Source organism: Mesocricetus auratus, unplaced genomic scaffold (genome assembly GCF_017639785.1).
Source record: "Mesocricetus auratus isolate SY011 unplaced genomic scaffold, BCM_Maur_2.0 Super-Scaffold_100009, whole genome shotgun sequence".
Taxonomy (NCBI): Eukaryota; Metazoa; Chordata; class Mammalia; order Rodentia; family Cricetidae; genus Mesocricetus; species Mesocricetus auratus.
Genome location: NW_024429193.1, coordinates 19822380 through 19842985, shown reverse-complemented (window position 1 = coordinate 19842985; position 20606 = coordinate 19822380). Strand labels below are relative to the sequence as shown.

At 40.8% G+C, this 20606-nt stretch overlaps 1 long non-coding RNA gene across 1 annotated transcript; it reads left to right on the top strand.

The window, feature by feature from the left end:
- Positions 1-390: 390 nt before the first annotated feature.
- Positions 391-2800, top strand: LOC121142177. The gene is made up of 2 exons (XR_005879156.1): positions 391-986; positions 2707-2800. It is a non-coding gene; the product is annotated as an uncharacterized LOC121142177 (long non-coding RNA).
- Positions 2801-20606: the final 17806 nt, after the last annotated feature.

Sequence of the window (20606 nt, the reverse complement as noted above, 5' to 3'; positions counted from 1 at the left end):
AAAAACACCAATGACAGTTTATGCTAGAGGGAATGTGGGGAATGGGGAATATTCCTCCACTGCTGGTGGGAGTGCCAACTCGTACAACCACTTTGGAAATCAGTATGGAGATTCTTCAGGAAAATGGGAATCAGCCTACCCACAAGACCCAGCAATTCCACTCTTAGGCATATACCCAAAAGATGCATATTCATACAACAAGGACATCTGTTCCACTATATTCATAATAGCATTATTTGTAATAGCCAGAACCTGGAAGCAACCTAGATGCTCCTTAACTGAAGAGTGGATAGAGAAAATGTGGTACATTTACACAATGGAAAAAAAATGGATTTTAGACATGTATCAGGCAAATGCCACCCTATAGTCCCACTGCCAGAGTCTGGGAAACAGAACCTTCATCCAATGACTGATGGAAGCAGAGGCAGACACCCATGGCTAAACACTGAGCTGAACTCAAGGAACCAGTGACACTCAAGGCAGCAGTATTCTACCTCATTTAGAGAGACAATATGCATGAAAAAGTCAGTTCTGTTTGGGGTAGGGAAAATGGAAATTTGCTAATATTCATCAAGACATTGTCAGGTGGAGAAAGCACAGACTGATAAAAATGGCCTGGGAAGGTGAGAGCTCCCAGCCTCAGCCTGAGGCCATTAACTGTGTGAATTGTATAACTAATGTTCCTATTCTAATTCTGTGCTTATTAAGCAATACTGTAATTCTAATTTGGCTTCCTGTGGCTGTCAGGGAAACAAATCTTGGTTGTCTCAGAGAATGTATTGTCTGTACTAACCATGACAAAATTGAGCTGCAACCATGCAGTTAGCTATTTCTTTTCAGAAATTAACTATTCTACCTTGGAAACTAAGAGACTGAAAAACAAAAGCAGCAACTTGGCAAAATTATATTTCAGAAATATCTCAGATTTCAGAGAGGAGACGGAACTTAAGAAATAAACACATGACTGAGCAAACAAGATAAATAAGGTGAGATTTTCTAGTCTGGAGAACCTGAATTAGGAATATGTAGGGCTGTGAGAATATGTGCTTGAAGAGAGAATATTTCTCTGCACTCTTGTTAGGAATAAGTACTGATTTGAATAGTTGAGCAATGTTATTACTTTATGTAGAATTTAACGTGTCTTATTACTGATGAAGTTTGGAAATTTTTTGGCTAATTCTTTTGTTTAATCATTGATTAACGTTTTATTTGATCTTCTATTTTTTTCTGGTGCCAGGGGTTTTACACACTGGTGTACATGGAGCCTGTGCCTTACAATGAGCTACACCTTAGACCCTTGTTTAATATTTCGAGTTGAATTCTTTTTTCAGATATTTTCTAGTCCTTACATTTGCAAGAATTTAGCCCTTAAATTTGTAAGAAACTATTGAGAGTAACCAATACTGGCAATGAGATCATTAAAACATTGCAAATCCAGACAGAACGAACTGAAATGCAAAGCAATCCTACTTTGCTTTCGTGTAATGCGCTAACATTGCTTTGTCCTTCAGTTTTGATTTACACAAACTGCCTGGGAGACAGAATTTACTGACTCTACATAGACCAAAGGACTTGTGCTGTCAGTGTTAAAACAAAACAAACTAAGGAGTAGACAAAATTCCCTCAAATTGAGTCAGTTTTAAGGTTTTTGTTTGTTTGTTTGTAAGACTATTAAATGAAAGAAGGAAAACCTCTACAATCAATCCACTGCAATATTTCTCTTCCTTGTGTTTATTTACTGCACAATAAACAAAGATAATAGCAATAAAGGACACTTTCTCTTCGTTTTTTAAAGAAAGTTAAAATGTCCACAATTCCATCATCATAACACATTTTATTTTAATTTGTAAAACTCGAGTCTTTGTGCTTATGCAGTTGGTGTGCCTGATAACTTGTATAACATTTGAAAATTCACTTAAATGGATATCTTCTGTCTCAAGTGCCCCCTTCTTTGAAGCAGCGGGATTTTCTGACACAGTAATAGCTGCTACTCCATTAACACTGAAGTGGTACGATAAACAGTTTCTTCCCATGGACCAAAGATTTTTATACCCCAAATTTAAATTTGAAAGATATACACATAACCTCTTCTAGTCACATTACAAATCTTTTTGACCTTAGCAATTTCTTTTCTTCCATTGCTTCCAAATGCTTGTCAATATGGCAGTAACTGTGTGTCTAGTCATCCAGTGTTAACATTTGGAAAGAGACGAGAGTCAGGTCTGGACTTTCCTCTTAATACCCTCACTTTTAAGTCCCACATTTACAGCAATCCTATTGAACTTTAGTTTTGTCTTCTTATTTGTTTTTCTGAGACAGGGTTTCTCTACATAGCCCTGGTTGTCTTGGAGCTTGCTCTGTACACCAGGCTGGCCTTGAACTCACAGATCCCTCTGTCTCTGCCTCCCAAGTGCTGGGATTACAAGCATGAGTCACCACCACCTAGATAGTTTTGTCTTCTACAAATAGAAAAATTACATGTTTTTTCTAAGGATTGGACAGTGCCAAATCACAATTTATGAATTCAGCAAATGTTATGTTTTTAATCTATGAGTTGTTTTTGAATATATTATTTCTTGATATTGACCTTCGAATTGATTAATTCAGATTAATACAGAAAAATTCATGCACATTTTAGCTTTCCTGGGCACTTATGAAATGACTGTCGTCAATATCTAAAATGATTTTACTTTTTTATTTTTCCAGTCCTGCCTCCAACTCCTAGGATTGCATGATCAGCTGCAAAGAACCAGAAGATGAAAGAAGACGAAAAAACAAAGCAAAACAACAAACAAACAAACAAAAAAAAAAACAAGTAAAAAGGGGGAAATGGAAGGAAAGAAGGGAGGAAGGAAGGAAGGAAGCGCTTTGTAATAAGGAAAGAGTAATTTTTAAAATTATAAAAATTCTTTGGAATAGGGGTCAAGACCATGCTGGTGAAACCCACAGAGACAGCTGACCTGACAAGGGGGAGCTCTTCGACCCCAGAATGATGACTGAGAGACCAGCATGGGACTGATCCAGACTCCCCTGAAGGTGGTGTCAGTGAGGAGGCCTTGACAATCTCTGGGGCTTTGGGTAGTAGATCAGTGTTTACCATGGTGTATGAATGAACTTGGGAGCCCATTCCATATGGAGGAATCCTCTCTCAGCCTGGACAAATGGGGGAGGGCCTAGGCCCTGCCCCAGATGAAGTGACAGACTCTGGAGATTCCCCCATGGAGGGCCTCACCCTCCCTAGGGAATGGTGTGGGGATTGGGTATGGGGCTGGGGGGCTGGTAGAGGGACAAGGGAGGAGGGGTGGGCGAGGGAGCTGGGATCGACATGTGAAGCAAGCTTGTTTCTAATTTAAATTAAAAATACATTGAAAAATTTCTTTGGAATATCAGTGCATTACTACTCATCTCTGACCTTTCTTAGTTTTCTTTTGTGTAATTTGCTGCTGTTTGGTGTTTTCTATTGCTGCTGTTTGGTTCTGTGAGGTCTCACATTGAATATAGCTTGAAGAAGTCTGGAGCTTTATTCATTACCCATCTCACAAAAACCACAGCTCCCGTGCTTTGGGAAATAGCCGATAACTCATTCTGCAGACATTTTAAGTTACCATGACCTGAGAACACAGGTTTAGGCTACTCCATATTCCATGTCCAACGTGGAAGCAGTTTCATAAAGTTTTTATAGTTTTACAGAACAACACCAACAAAACCATAAATCAAGGAAGTTTAAAATACTTTGGTGGCTCCTTCAGAGAGGCAGAAATATCAGGATAGGGGAAACCTTTCTTTAGGCCTAAAATGTTATCTGATAACATTCTTAAATCTTGGATTGGTGGATGCTAGTGTTCTGCTATGTTACCAGCTTCTAAGAGGTTTTTTTATACTTATTATCATGAGGTGTTAGTTCAAATACATAGTGGGGTAAGAAATGGCTCTTCCAAAAGGCTAAAACTATCCCAAAATAAATAATTTACATAGACCTACAACATTTCAACCTCCACACAGTACTGAAATTGAAAATTGGTCGTCTGTCCCTGGGGTCACAGAGGGATGGTACCCCCCATAATGGGCTCAGCCCTCCCACATCAATCAGGAATTAAGAAAATTCCCTACAACTTGATCTTATGGAGGCATTTTCTTAATTGAGGTTCCTTCCTTTCAGATGACTTTAGCCTGTGTCAAGTTGGCATAAAGCTAAGCCAATACAGGAACCAAAGGCCGAATGGAAACCTGGCTTCTCTGTTTTCACTTTTCAGCCTGCCTCTTCTACTTTGGTTGAAGACACAGGGATAAGTCACCACCCTAACCATTCAGTCACCTTGTGTTACTACCATGTCACTTCAGCCTCCTCTCAGCTCTCCAATCCTTGTGAACTCTGTCAAAAAGAAGTCAGAGTAGACACAGAGACTTTATGGTAGACTACAGAGTGGGACACTCTATAAGGGGTCATTATAAAGTGGGACACTTTTTTTTTTGGTTTTACAAGACAGGGTTTCTCTGTTTTGGAGGCTGTTGGTCCAGCCTGGCCTCGAACTCACAGAGATCCGCCTGCCTCTGCCTCCCAAGTGCTGGGATTAAAGGCATGCGCCACCAACACCCAGCAAGTGGGACACTCTTAAGGGATCAGGGTGGGCAATAGCCAGAGAGACCCTTGTGAAGCCAAACACATGACCAGTAATAAAGCCCTTCAGTTTCGGGTCTTCAGTTTACAAACGGGTGACAATGAAGGAGCTTGTCATAACGACTTTAAGCCAGCTATTATCGAATTTTCTAACTATCTTACACTTGGATTCCCAAGAAAACAAGCTACGAAGCACAGAGCATATCCTGGACAAGGATCATTATTCCTAGAGGCAAGGCTCTGCCCTGGGAGAAGAGACCACTTTGCAGGAATTAGATTGATTCACTCAACTGATGTCATTAAAAAATCTTTAGCTGAGAGAACTACCTTGAAGAACAGAAGGACCACAATGGTCAACCATACCTTGACCTAGTGTCATGAGTGCACCATGTTAGAAACATAGACAGACATGTTTGTGTGTAATGGATTTTCCTTTGGGCTGCCAGCTCACAATAAAGGACACAAAGACTTATTATTTACTATGAAAGCTCAGCCTATAGTTTAAGCTTATCCTGCTAGCTCTTTTTTTTTTTTTTCCGAGACAGGGTTTTTCTGTGGCTTTGGAGGCTGTCCTGGAACTTATTTTGTAGACCAGGCTGACCTCGAACTCACAGAGATCCGCCTGCCTCTGCCTCCCGAGTGCTGGGATTAAAGGCATGCGCCACCAACGCCCGGCTCCCTGCTAGCTCTTATAACTTAAATTAACCCATTTATTTTAATCTGAAAGACTCCGGCCCAGCGCAAGCAGCTGAGGCTTATGGAAAACTCCTTTCCCCCACAGCTCAGCCATTTTTTATCAGGAGGGAGCTCAGCTCAAGGTCTTCGCAGCTGAATAGTCACTACTATCTCTGTCCAGATAGGGGCACAGGTGTCTATGGTCTGCATAGCCAGCCCAGAAAGATTGGGCAGGCACAGAAACCTTTTGTTCTTCGGATAGGGCCAAGGCCGAGAATTGAGTTCTGAGAGAAACCTTAATTGCCTCTCTGTCCAGATAGGGGCACAGGTGTCTATGGTCTGCATAGCCAGCCCAGAAAGATTGGGCAGGCACAGATAAGGCCAAGGCCGAGAATTGAGTTCTGAGAGAAACCTTAATTGCCTCTCTGTCCAGATGGGAGAAACCTTAATTGCCCTCGTTCTGAGCCCCAGCCTCATTTAAATTACCCAATCAGGGTCCCGTAACTAGGCTTCTCGCTTCTGTACTGCGCTTTTTGCTATAAAAGAACCCCTGAGTCCCCAGCTCGGGGCTCTCAGTTCCCGAGACTGAGATGCCCCGGGTACCCGTGTATTATCAATAAAGCCTCTTGCTGTTGCATCCAAGCTCGTGGTCTCGGTGTTCCTTGGGTTCGGGTCTCCCTCCCGTGAAAGTCCCCCGCTTGGGGTCTTTCAAATCTACATTTTGTCTCGTGGCTTTTACCTCTCTTCCATCCTGCACCTCCTGTCTCCTTTCCATGTCTCTCCTGACCTATTATCTTGTATTTATTATCCTAAATAGCTTTCAAGGATGAAAACATTTTTAATAAGCTGAATAGGTATAATACCTTAAATAAGAATAGAATGACTAAAACCCACCCACCCTACCTCTTGGGAATACGAACATCATGTTCTCTAGATGGCTTTCTGATGTCTGGGGGCAATTGCATCTTTGGGGGATCCTAAAAAAGCTGAGATAATGTGCCTCCTGCGCAGCCTGTATCCGAGAATGTGGCAAGGTGGTAGGGATTGATGACACAGAGACCAGTCGGTTGCGTTAAGAAAACTTTATGCTCCCCAAATCGGCTTAGGAGAACTTCACAAGAAAAACACTTCCCTTCAGAAAAACTTCTGCCATACATACATGCACAAATCTCTCACACATCTCTCCTTCCTCCTGGCTGGTGGTTAAAATCTCTGACACCAGAATCGGAAAACAGCAGGGAGCAGAAAAAAGTAGCTAGCTATTGGGAAGATCAAAGTCAGGGTGTTTCAGTGAGCCAGCCCTTATCGGAGCCCTATCAGGAGCTTATGGCAATTGTTTTCAGTAAACATTGCCTTGCAGCTGCCTGCTCCCAGGCTGATAAAGGAGTGGGTTTCTGGCCAGGGTCTGTGATCCCCACAATAAAGGTCAAGTTATAAGGAAACTAGCTATAACATTTGTTGTTCAGTCTCTGTGCAATGGGAAGGCACAAGGCTTATCTGTAGTCCTGGCTAGAATAGTCTGTGAGGCTGGACCATCTCAGCCAGCAGTCTAGAAGCTGTTCTGGATGCAGAACTTGTAGGAAACTGCAACAGAGGCTCTCTGAGAGGCTGTATCACCTAGGCCACCCATTTTCATGGGTGTCTGGTCCCTTTGCTCTGAAAACACACAACATTTCAAAGGTAACACACAAATTTGCATTAATACAAGTATGGACTGTGTGTTGCACACAAGCCAGCCAAAGATGATTTTTTGTGTGTGTGCCTTAGCAGGTAAAATATACATCATCTATTTTGTAGTTTTTCTAGGTTTTTTTTTTTTTTTAATCTCTGTAGCCAGGACTTTTAGGAGGTCTTCCCCCAAACAAAACTGATCTCTATTAACCTGGAAGGAATCCACCACCTTTTGTTTTCTGTGGAAACAAAAGCATAACTTCTTCCCTAACATAATACAATTTCTAACTTCCAGTTTCTAAGTTAAGACATTCCTAAAGTATCTAGGCTGGTTTAATTCTGTCCCTCTTACAATCCCATGTCTCTTAGCAGCTGTTGTTTGCTGATCAGCATTCAAAAAATTTAAAGTCAACAAGACACCATATAGGATCCAGACTCTGTATTTTCTGTCTCTATGTAGCTTATTCTTCTTATATGATTTTATTCTCTCTTTAAAGACTTTATCTTATTATTTATAAACTATTCTATGGCTGTCTATAACCATTTTCTCTTCTTTTTTTAAGCCTACACACATTTTAAAACATAGTGTACCTTTTTAGAGGTGTTATGTATCTAGATCTGGCTTTATTAAGCATCTGCAGCATTCTTTGATTGCATGAATCAAATCTTAACCTGCAATGTCAGCTGCCGCACAGCTCAGTTTAACACACGGTGCTGGCGAATGGCCCTGGTGACTGGCTGCAGCCAGCAGGCCGCTGTTGGTAGCCATGCCTCTGTATGCTGAGCACCATCCTGACCCGAGAGACTGCAAGACTGGAAAGCCAAATCCGGCTCCTTGTCCAGAACTTTTCTTAGCTTTCTGAGGCCCTATGTTTGGATATTCAAGCCCCCATGCTGGACGCTATATGCAGATGGAGTTTTCTTTGGGAAGCCAGCTCACAAAAAAACAACATGAAGACTTATTGTTAATTATGAAAGCTTAGGTTTACCCCACAAGCTCCTATAACTTAAATTAACCCATTTATATTAACTTACATTTTGCCTCATGGCTTTTTACCTCTCTTTTATCTTGTACCTCCTGTTTCCTCTCTGTGTTCTCTGGTGTCTCCTGTGCCAAGATTCAGCTCCTCTTCCTCTCTCTCTGCCTGGAAGTTCTGCTTAATCTCTTCCTGCCTAGCTATTGACCATTCAGCTCTTTATTAAGCCAATCAGAAGGTGTGTTGACAAAGACACATATTCATAGTGTACAAAAAGATTATTCTACAACATTTGTGTTTTTTCCAAATGTCAGAATTGATTGAATAACAAATTCAAAAGGTGCATTAATCTTCTTGACAGTTTGCCAATTATTGATTCCCCATGATAGTTGGCCAGGGGAAACAAACTTAGCCACTAATACTAACTCTTAGATCACATATAACATACATTGCATATTAAATATACGTGGGTTACAAACTGGAAGGAGTTTGAAAGTGGCCCAACTGAGGGCAAGCAGAAATATGACAGCGATGCAAAGAAAAGCTGTGGACAGCAGCACAATGAACCCCGTAAGAGGTCAGCTGAAGGCATTGCTGCAGTCAAGCAATAGCATTAGGGCTGAATCAAGCAGAGATGGAGAAGCAAGGCACAGGATTGTGTTGATTATAAAGGCAAAGGGCCGGGAAGCAGAGGCAGGCGGATCTCTGTGAGTTCGAGGCCAGCCTGGTTTACAGAGTGAGTTCCAGGACAGCCTCCAAAGCCACAGAGAAACCTTGTCTCGAAAAACCTAAATAAATAAATAAAGGCAAAGGGCAGGTCAAGACTCATATAGATGAATGGGTTGACAGAACAACAGTAATTTAAATAGGTTGTGTCAACAGGAGGCATCAAGCTAAGCTGAAGCCCCTTGGGCAGTTGAGAGTTCTCTGTCCCTTTGTCCTTTGGCTCGCATACCAGGCAGATGACAAGCCACTAGGAGCCACTGCCATTATATTATTAAGTGTTTTCTCTTTTAGGAGGTATGTGTGAGAGTGTTGGCCTTGGTTTGCTGTGTTTGATAAGTTCTCTCACCCTGTTTTTCCTGGTATGGTTTTAATAAGCTCATATGGTTCCAATTTACTTTGACAAATCTGTATGGTGGCATTCTTTTTTCTTTTAGGAATATGTTATTTATTGGTCTGAATCTCATAGGTGGTACAGATGGTGTTGGTTGCATGCACACTAGGGTGCAGAGTCATCCTGCTTTTGCATTTTCATTCAAAATGGAGATAAATGTTTCTTGTAAGATGGAGTCTACAGGAAAGGCATAGCCTGAAGAAAAAAAAATGACTATTTTGCACAATATAGAAAAACTTAGAGCAGGGCACAGCTTGATTTCAACAGCTTCTTCTTATTCAAATCATTAATATCCTGCAGCTGCTTCTTTCAGGGTTGAAATGTTTGCTTCTTTCAGTCTCCGCCATAATTCTCAGTTTTAGTCTGCAGGGTTCCTGAAGAACTCGGCTTAGCTGTCTATCAGAAGTCAGTGAGACATGAGTCCAACGGAGTCTCTGACTACTGAGAATTTGAAACATCCCTCTGCGATGAAAATGTGAAAAGTCTATTGGCAGTCATTGATGTAATCAGCTAGGAGACAAAACTATTCTATTGATAAATAACGGTAATTTTACCTGACAGACAGTAGTTTCATTGAATGTTAAAAACTTATCACCAGCAATGGGACAAATAGACATCAGGCACTTCCAACTGATAATATAAGAACACTTTACACATCGTTTCTCCCTCAAATGTACAATCAGTATTAAGATCATGAAGAGACACACAGGATGATTCTAAAATGAGAAACATAGTACAAAATACTACGACTATATTTTTTTTTAGAAAGCAATGTTATGAAGGGCTAATGTTTTATTGTTCCAGGTTAAAAGAGAAAAAGTGGACATGAAAAATAGTGACCCAGGACTAGAGATGTAGCTCAGTGCTAAGACTTTCCTAGCACACGGAAGGCCCTCAGTTCAAAATCCTTAGTGAATGAACATAAGGACATGACCACGCCTAGATATGGATGAGGAGAAGGTTTTTCTTATAGATATGAGGGAGAGAACAGCCAGAGGCAGGAAGAGAACGAAGTAGACCAAACATGGCCAGCAGACTGAACTGGGCTATGAATGGAGAGAGAGAGATAGGGAGAATGAATGTGGGAGCGAAGAGAGTGGGGCAAGAGAGGAGACCGGGAGAAGGGAAGGAACCAAGAGGAGGACCAAGAGAGTGTCTGGTCAAAATGGCTGGATTATATAAGAATCAGAAGCTGGGGGAAAACCTGCAAAGTACAGGGGATGGATGGAGATGTTTAGGGACTGGAGTGTGTGTGTGTGTGTGTGTGTGTGTGTGTGCGCGCGCGCGCTCGCGTACTTGCAGCAGGTACTTGCAATGCTGAGAGAGCTGATGGCTAGGGTCCCCTTTGTTACGTTAATAGACACCTCAGATAGCCATTTGTTTCTTTGGAACCTAATAGTCAGACCATGGTTTGGTTTTTGTTGTAAAACAAACAAACAGCATTGGGACAATTGGTAAAAGAGGATATTAAGTAATAATGTCCAGAGTTAAGCTTCCTGATTTTTGTCATTTTCCTTTGGTTACATAAATGAATTCCCTTGCTAAGAAACATATTACATTAAGGAGGTAGAGGCAGGGAGGTCAGATATTCAAGGACAGCCTTGAGTGCACAATGAATTCAAGGCCAGCTTGGGCTACATAAGAGCCTGTCTCAAAACAAGCAAACAAAGAAACCAAAACAAAACAATAAAACCTGAACCACCACCTCCACCAACCATCCCAATAAGACCCCCAAATCAAAGCAAGAACAATAAGAGCAAAACACCAAAATAAGTAAAGACAATGAAAGGTGCATCAAGGAACTGACAGATAAAGGACTGAAGGACATGTCTGAGGTCTTTGGTTTGGTGCAGGGGAATGATGCCTGTCTGTACCATTCTCTCAAATGGTTGACTGGCCAATCAACATCTTCTCCTTATTTTTGTCAATGTTAATCTACTCAGTGGAGCATAATGAAAGCCTCCTGACCAGACAGAAATTGTTATGTATGTGCCTTTATCTACAAATGGATTCTGTGAAAAAACACTTTGACTCTCTGGATACAATCTTAGTTAATCATCATTTAAACTTTAGTGAGATTGATAATCCAGCCTACCTCCATTGTAGATTTAAAAGACATCTTATAGTGAAAACAACCTAGATTCATTGCTATTTATGATTAATCTGTTTCTCAAGGATTGAGCTATATATTATATCTGTAACCTTTGCTAAAAATGTTCTGTATTGCCTGTTCCAGGAAATGGCCACCATGCCTTTGTTTCAAAAGGTTATTATGACCACCTTGTTATGAGTACCTTATTGTGACCACCTTGTTATTATGACCACCATGCAATTGTGAACTCCAAAGTTACATTTTAAGTTTTAATTACTGTGCCTCAGAGATCCATGAAACGAAAATTCTTCTAATCTGCAAGGCTCTTGCCCAAGGACAGATAGTTCCTGAACTGATGGAGGTTACTGTTCATGGGAGATAACAAGCCATATGTTTTCATTCCCTTTAACAAGTTTGTTTGACCTATTTACATTGGATATGCTTGGTCACATGTTGGTGGAAGGTACACAGACAGGAAATACATCAGGACATATGCTTGCACCTAATTGGACCTGATGGGAAATGCAGTGAATCACAGGTTTTCCTTCTTAAGCCCTTGCAATACTTGATTGAGGCCATTTCCTGGGAACCTGGGTATAGACTTGGCCAGAGCCCATCTACCTGGCCAGTATTTAATTAAAACTTGATTCAAATTTGGATTTAAACTGCCGTAGTGGTCTTATACTCAACTGACCGATTAACACAACCAATTCTATGTATTGGAAAGTTGTCATGACTACCTTGTTATATTTATGTTCTGCTTCTGTAACCTTGCCTACTTGCCTGCCAAGTCCTCTATTTGGAAACCTTTACTCCTTAACTATAAAATTCCTTATCTTCCCCACGTCCAATGCTGATTTCTTGAACACAGCATTAGGGAGAGACGCCCATGTACATGAATAAAAAAAGCTTGCTTTAATTTGGCCATGACGATTTGGGTTGGTGGTCTTTCTCCTCATGTCTGTGGTATTAACAAGAACACAAATTTGAGCACTCTGTACTAACAACTATATAAATTGTTGTTTTACTTACAGCTGCCTTTAAGGTCTGTGGCTCTGCTATTTCCTGGACACAACAGCTATTCGGATTCTGTAATACCGTGTTTTAGGAAACCTCTTCAGCATTGTTCTTCCCTGTAATTTCTTCTCTTCAGTTTAGGCTCCCTGCTGTTCTATTATTCCCCTGTGCCTACATTTGCAAATCTCCTTTGTGGTAAACATCTGCACTTATCCTTACTTCCTCCTTCCTGTCTCAGAAGACAAAGCATCCCTCCTCCTGTTTAAGCCTCTGCAGTTTGGCTTCTGCCAGCCACACCCTCTTCACCTCCTCACTGAAATGATCTTTCCTGAGATAAAGCAATGCATTTGTTCTCCGAATGCACTGGGGCCTTCTAACATCCTCCTTCTACTCGGCTCCCTCACTGTAGAAGCCCTTCTCAGACTCTCTTCTTACAGTTCTTAGTTCAGTCATTTTAACTCTAATCCCACATATCCACAGACCTAACCGATTTTATTATTTCCTTTCACAGGCTTCTCCAGTTTCACCTGCAAATCTTTAATCTTGTTTCTGCCTGTAAGCACATCTACTCACTCATTTCCAGTGACGTGATTTTTAAAAGTCTTGATGCTCACTTCCATATCTGTGCTAAAACATGAATTGTTACTTGTATTCTGATTGATAGAACTGTTTAGAAAATTCCCAAATTCCAAAATATTTGGCAACATTTTAAGGTTTTTTTCCCAATATATGTTTTTATTTAAATTAGAAACATGAATGCTTCGCATGTCAATCCCAGATCCCTCTCCCACCTCTCCTCCCTTGCCCCTCTACCAATCCCCGGAGCCCCCTACCCAATCCCCACATCATTCCCCAAGGAGGGTGAGGCCCTCCGTGGGGGATCTCCAGAGTCTGTCATTTCATCCAGGGTAGGACCTAGGCCCTCCCCCATGTGCCCCCACGTGTCCAGGCTGAGACAGCATCCTTCCATGTGCTGAATTTGTTTCTTACAATGTTTGCTTTGTCTTTTCCTCCATTTCTTGCATTTTTGGGATTGTTTTTTCTTCCATCTCTTTAAGGGATTTTCTCATATCCTCTCTGAGGGCCTCTATCATTTTCATGAAGTTGTTTTTAATGTTATTCTCTTCTGCTTCATTTGTGTTGGGATGTTCAGGTCTTGCTGGTGTAGGGTCTCTGGACTCTGGTGGTATGATATTGGTTTTTCTGTTGCTGAGTGTGTTTTTATATTGTCTCCTTCCCAGTGGGTGCAGAATGTTCCTCTTCCTTTCTTGGTGGGTGTGGGACCAGGGTTCCCTTCTTGTGGGTGTAGGCAAGTCCAATGCTCTCGTAGCTCTCCTCTTCCTGGTCTCGTGGGTGGAGAAATGGGGTGCTTTGCATCCTGTTGGGATGGATGGGAGCCCCAGTGGTAGACTCCAGGCACAGGAGTGTGGCCTGGATACAGGCCCTGATAGATTTAATCTTGTGGATGGAGTAGGAGACTAGGATGCTGGGGTGCGTTGGCTCCTGGGGCTGGCATGAAAGCCGCAGTGGCAGACCCCAAGCACAGTCCAACATTTTAAGTTTTTACCTGTAAAAACAAAAAATTGCTTTTATTGAATCAACTTTAAATTTTCAACTGTGTGCACTAATGTTAAGTAGAAATTCTTCACATTATCACAGAAATATCACTCATATAAACCTTGAATTTGCTCAACTCAACTAGGTATGAACATTGGAAAAGGAGGAATATTATTTTCTTTCCTCTTTTTCCTTTTATTGAAAATAGTTTTTCTCACATAATGTAATGACAGTTTCCTCTCTCTCAACTCCTCCCAGCTTCTCCCCTTCTTCCCTCCTCTCATATCTATTCCCTTTCTATTGTTAGAAAACAAGCAGGCTTCTAAGGGAATATAATATAATAAATATAATGATGAAATAAAAACTAGTACTTTCGAATAGGGCTTATGTATATCATCATGTCATCTGCAAATAATAATACTTTGACTTCTTCCTTTCCACCTTGTATCCCTTCGTCTCTAGCTAAGACTTCAAATCCTATACTGAATAGGTATGGAGAGAGTGGACACCTGAAGGGACCAGACCTTCACCCAGCCCCCTGCTTTAGCAGCCAGGACATGCTGAGCTTCCTGACCTTGCCCATCCTCCCAGTCACTAGGAGGTCAAATACCTTCCACGTGGCAAGGAACCAATCAGAAGTTAGCTGGTGGCTCTGGCCATGCTTTACGGTAAAAGTGTCTTGTAACTGTGATGTACAGAACAAAGCAACCTTTTTGGGAAGGCCTATTTTTCTTTGACAGTTTCGTGTACTTTATTGGGCATTGAACCATTTTAAGTACAATGAAATATTACATAATAGGACAATATTAGGAGATATGATAATATTACATTAATGAGATCCACTATTTAACAGTTTGGCATTTATCATTTACTATTTTTTTTAAAAAGCTTTCCATTTTTCATAGTTAACTTTTATTCCCTGTGTCTATTTTTTTCTCTTGCTCCATATTTTATTTGTATTTGTGACCTTATTGGAAAACTGAATAGTTAGTGGGTTTTAGATGCTCACTGTGCTACATAACTTCATTCTTTTAGAACCAGAGTCAGTCATTACACTGTACAGTGATAGTGGTTATATTATTTCCCCCTCCTTAATTAGGAATAAAAGATCGGTGACACTACACGGTTTGCTCAAAGTTATATGGATAATAAACGTTCAGTCCACTAGACCATGATATTTTTAAGCAGTTGGTTATTTTTTCGGGGGGAGGGCGGTCATGCTTGGGCTCTAACTCAGAACCTATGCATGTTAGGTAAGCACTCTACACTGAACTACACTCACATTGTTTCAAGGTTCTGATTTTTGCTGTTTAGTGCTCTTTCACCTATTGTATGTTTGTAATATACTAATTGCCTACTAAAAGGCCCATTCATTAATTTGGGGGCTCGGGATAAAACAATCTTATGTAGCCCAGATTGATTCTGGCTACATAGTTAGGATGGCCTGGAAGTCCTGATCCTCCTTCTCTGCCCCCCAAGTGCTCAGATTTCAGGCACATACCACCATACCTGTCCCGCCTCCTTGCCCTTGAGACAGGTTCATCCTGGTTGGCTCGGAACTCTACATATCGTATCCCTTACTGGGCTTGATCTTAGAACAATCCTCTTGCTTAAAACTTTTAAGAACTGAGATTTCAGGTGTGAGACAGGTGTGAGTCATTAAGTACAGCATTAACATTGGTCTGCAAGTTACAGCAACCGTGACTCAAAACTGGTTTAAATATAGTAAATTACTTATGTATCATAATTCTGGATACATGGTGGACTTCGGGGTTAATCTCTTCAGTGGCAAGCAGATAATAGGTTTGCTTCAGTTTCTAATTTATCTCTGTTCTAGGCGTTATCACCAAGAGCATTTTATACTTGGTTATGAGGGTGTGCCAGTGTTCAGGGATTCAAGCATCATAGTCTTTTCCATGACAAGTCAGGTCTAGTTATTAAGCCCAGACACAGAAAAACATCCAATGAATGAAGGGATGTCATTTTATCCTGTGGTTTATTCTCTTTTTTATTCTTTTTTTAATTTTTATTTATAAGTTTAATTTAGATTAGAAACAAGGTTGCTTCATAAGTCAGTTCCAGGTCCCTCTCCGTTTCCCTCCCCTCCTCTCGTGCCCTCCCCCCAACACCCCCATTATCCCCTCATTTCCCCAGGAAGGGTAATGCCCTCCATTGGGGTGTCCATAGTCTGTCATTTCATCTAGGGCAGGCCTAGACCCTTCCCCAAGAGTTCAGGGTGAGAGTGCATCTCACATTGTTGGATGGGAGTCCAAAGTTCGTGTGTATACTCAGGATGAGTACTGATCTACTGCCCAAGGCTCAATAGATTACCTAGGCCTCCTCACTGACACCCACATTCAGGGGGTCTTGATCAGTCCCATGCTGGCTTCCCAGGCTGATGCCTGGGATTCAAGAGTTAACCTTTGTTAGGTCAGCTGTTTCTGAGGGTTAAACCAGCCCAGTCTTAATCCCTTTGGTCATCAGTCCTCCCTCTCTGTTACTGACTTTCTTGAGTTCAGTTCAGTGCTTAGCCATGTGAGTGTGCCTCTTCTTCGATCAGCCACTGAATGAAGTTTCTGTTTCCCAGACTCTCTGGCCATAGGATTGTAGGCTGGCACTCCCCAGATCTATGTCTAAAATCCATATATGAGAGAGTACATGCCATGTTTCTCTTTTTGTGACTGGGTTACCTCACTCAGGATGGTTTCTTCTAGCGTCATCCATTTGCCTGCAAATCTCAGGATTCTATTGTTTTTTCCTGCTGAATAGTACTCCATTGTGTAAATATACCACATATTCTCTATCCACTCTTCGGTTGAGGGGCATCTAGGTTGCTTCCAACTTCTGGCTATTACAAATAATGTTGCTATGAACATAATGGAGCAGTCACCCTTGTTGTATGAATGAGCATCTTTTGGATATATGCCTAAGAGTGGAGTTGCTGGGTCTTGTGGTAGGTTTATTCCCATTTTTTCTGAGGAACCTCCATACTGATTTCCAAAGTAGCTGAACAAGTTGGCACTCCCACCAGCAATGGAGGAGTGTTCCCCTTTCACCACACGTCTCCAGCATAAATTGTCGTTGGTGTTTTTGATTTTAGCCATTCTGACAGGAGTGAGATGGTATCTCAGAGTTGTTTTGATTTGTATTTCCCGGATGGCTAAGGACATTGAGCACTTTCTCAAGTGCCTCTCAGCCATTTTAGACTCCTCTATTGAAAATTCTCTATTTAGTTCTGCAGCCCATTTTTTAATTGTATCCTTTGGTGTTTTGGAGGCTTGCTTCTTGAGTTCTTTGTAAATTTTGGAGATCAACCCTCTGTCAGATGTGGGATTAGTGAATATTTTTTCCCATTCTGTGGGCTGCCTTTTTGTCTTGCTGACTGTGTCCTTTGCCTTACAGAAGCTTCTCAGTTTCAGTAGGTACCATTTATTAATTGTTGATCTCACTGTCTGTGCTAGTGGTATTATGTTCAGGAAGCTGTCTCCTGTACCAGTTCGTTCAAGGGTACCACCCACTTTCTCTTCTAAGAGGTTCAGGTTGGCTGGATTTATGTTGAGGTCTTTGATCCATTTGGACTTAAGATTTGTGTATGGCGATAAACATGGATCGATCCACATTCTTCTACATGCCAGCCTCCAGTTATCCCAGCACCATTTGTTGAAGATGCTTTCTTTATTCCATTGTATATTTTTAGCTTCTTTGTCAAAGATCAGATGTTCATACGTGTGTGTTAATATCTGGGTTTTCAATTTGATTCTATTTTTGTGCCAATACCAAGCTGTTTTCAGAACTATAGCTCTATAATAGAGCTTGAGGTCATGGATGGTGATGCCTCCAGACGTTGCCATGTTGAACAGGGTTGTTTTGGCTATCCTGGGTCATTTGTTTTTCCATACAAAATTGATTATTGTTCTTTCTAGGTCTGTGAAGAACTGTGCTGGGATTTTAATGGGGATTGCATTGAATCTGTAGATTGCTTTTGGCAGGATTGCCATTTTTACTACATTGATCCTACCTATCCAAGAGCATGAGAGATCTTTCCATTTTCTGAGGGCTTCTTTAATTTCTTTCTTTAAAGATTCAAAGTTCTTGTGATACATGTCTTTCACTTGTTTGGTTAGCGTTACCCCAAGGTATTTTATGTTGTTTGTGGCAATTGTAAGGGATGATGTTTCTCTGATTTCTTTCTCAGCCCTTTTATCATCTGTATATAGTAGGGCTACTGATTTTCTTGAGTTGATCTTGTAGCCTGCCACTTTGCTGAAGGTGTTAATCAGCTGTAAGAGTTCCCTGGTAGAGTTCTTTGGGTCATTGATGTAAACTATCATATCATCTGCAAACAGTGAAAGTTTGACCTCTTCCTTCCCAATTTGTATCCCCTTGATCCCCCTTTGTTGTCGTATGGCAATAGCTAGAACTTCAAGTACCATGTTGAAAAAGTATGGAGAGAGTGGACAGCCTTGTTTCGTTCCTGATTTTAGAGGAATTGCGTTGAGTTTCTGTCCATTTAGTTTGATGTTGGCTGTTGGTTTACTGTATATAGCTTTTATTATGTTTAAGTATGTCCCTGTTATCCCAGATCTCTCCAAGACCTTTATCATGAAGGGGTGTTAGATTTTGTCAAAGGCTTTTTCAGCATCTAGTGAGATGATCATATGATTTTTGTTTTTCAGCTTGTTTATATGGTGGATTACGTTGATGGATTTTCGTATGTTGAACCATCCCTGCATCCCTGGGATGAAACCTACTTGATGGTGGTGTATGATTGTTTTGATGTGTTCTTGGATCTGCTTTGCCAGTATTTTATTGAGTATTTTTGCATCAATGTTCATGAGGGCTATTGGTCTGAAGTTCTCTTTCTTAGTTGTATCTTTGTGTGGCTTGGAGATCAAGGTTATTGAAGCCTCATAGAAAGAGTTTGGCAAAGACCCTTCTGCTTCTATTGTGTGGAAAACTTTGAGAAGAATTGGTATAAGCTGTTCTTTGAATTTCTGGTACAATTCTGCACTGAGGCCATCTGGACCTGGACTTTTTTTGGTTGGGAGACTTTTGATGACTGCTTCTATTTCCATAGGGGCTATAGGTCTATTTAAATTGCTTATCTGTTCTTGATTTAGTTTTGGCAAGTGATAGCTATCCAGAAAATTGTCCATTTCCTTTAAATTTTCAAATTTTGTGGAGTACAGGTTTTCAAAGTATGACCTGATGATTCTCTGGATTTCCTCAGAGTCCGTTGTTATGCCCCCCCTTTTCATTTCTGATTTTGTTAATTTGCATGTTCACTCTCTGCTGTTTGGTAAGTTTGGACTAAGGTTTGTCTATCTTGTTGATTTTCTCAGAGAACAAACTCTTCGTTGCATTGATTCTTTGTATTGTTTTCCTAGTTTCTACTTTATTGATTTCAGCCCTCAATTTGATTATTTCCTGGCGTCTACTCCTCCTGGGGGAGTTTGCTTCTTTGTGTTCTAGAGCTTTCAGATGTGCTGTTAATTCTCTAGTATAACTATTCTCCAGTTTCTTCATGTGGGCACTTAGTGCTATGAACTTCCCCCCGTAGCACTGCTTTCAAAGTTTCTCATAGGTTTGGGTATGTTGTGTCTTCATTCTCATTGAATTCTAGGAAGTCTTTAATTTCTTTTTTTATTTCTTCTTTGACCCAGGAATGGTGCAGTTGTGCATTATTCAATTTCCATGAGTTAGTAGGTTTTCTGCCATTTGTGTTGTTGTTGAATTCTAATTTTAAAGCATGGTGGTCTGATAAGATGCATGGACTTATTCCAATTTTTTTGTAGCTGCTGAGGTTTGATATGTTGCCAAGTATGTGGTCGATTTTTGAGAAGGTTCCATGTGGTGGTGAGAAGAAGGTATATTCTTTTTTATGTGGATGAAATGCTCTATAGATGTCTGTTAATCCCAGTTGGGTCATTACTTCTATTAGACCCTTTGCTTCTTTGTTGAATTTCTGTCTGGTATTCCTGTCTAGTGGTGAGAGTGGTATGTTGAAATCTCCCACTATAACGGTGTGGGGCTTTATATGTGATTTAAGTTTTAGTAATGTTTCTTTTACGAATGTGGATGCCTTTGTATATGGGGCATAGATGTTCAGGATAGACACTTCATCTTGGTGGATTTTGCCTGTGATGAGTATGTAATGACCTCTCATCTCTTTTGATTGATTTTATTTTAAAGTCCAGTTTGTTAGATATTAGGATTGCTACCCCTGCTTGTTTCTTGGGTCCATTTGATTGGAATTTTTTTCCCAACTTTTAACTCCCAGGTAATGTCTGTCTTTGAGGGTGAGGTGTGTTTCTTGTATGCAGCAGAAGGAAGGGTTCTGTTCTCGAATCCATTCTGCTAGTCTGTGTCTTTTTATGGGTGAGTTAAGGCCATTAATGTTGAGGGATATTAATGACCATTGATTGCTCATCCTTCTTTGATTTGCAATGGCTGTTGTTGGTGGAATTATGTGTGGAATTTCACCCCTTTGTTCTTTTGACTGTTGGTAGAGAGGGATTCTCTAATGCCTATGTTTTTCTGTTTGTAGTTAACTTCCTTGGGTTGGAGTTTTCCTTTCAAAACTTTCTGTAGGGCTGGGTTAGTGGATACGTATTGCTTGAATCTAGTTTTGTCATGGAATATCTTGTTTTCTCCATCTATAGTGATTGAGAGCTTTGCTGGGTATAGTAGTCTGGGCTGATATCCATGGTCTCTTAGTCTTGGTAGAATATCTATCCAGGACCTTCTGACTTTCAGAGTTTCCATGGAGAAGTCAGGTGTAATTCTGATAGGTCTGCCTTTACATGTTACTTGGCCATTTTCCCTAGCTGCTCTTAATATTCTTTATTTATTCTGTATATTTGGGGTCTTTATTATTATGTA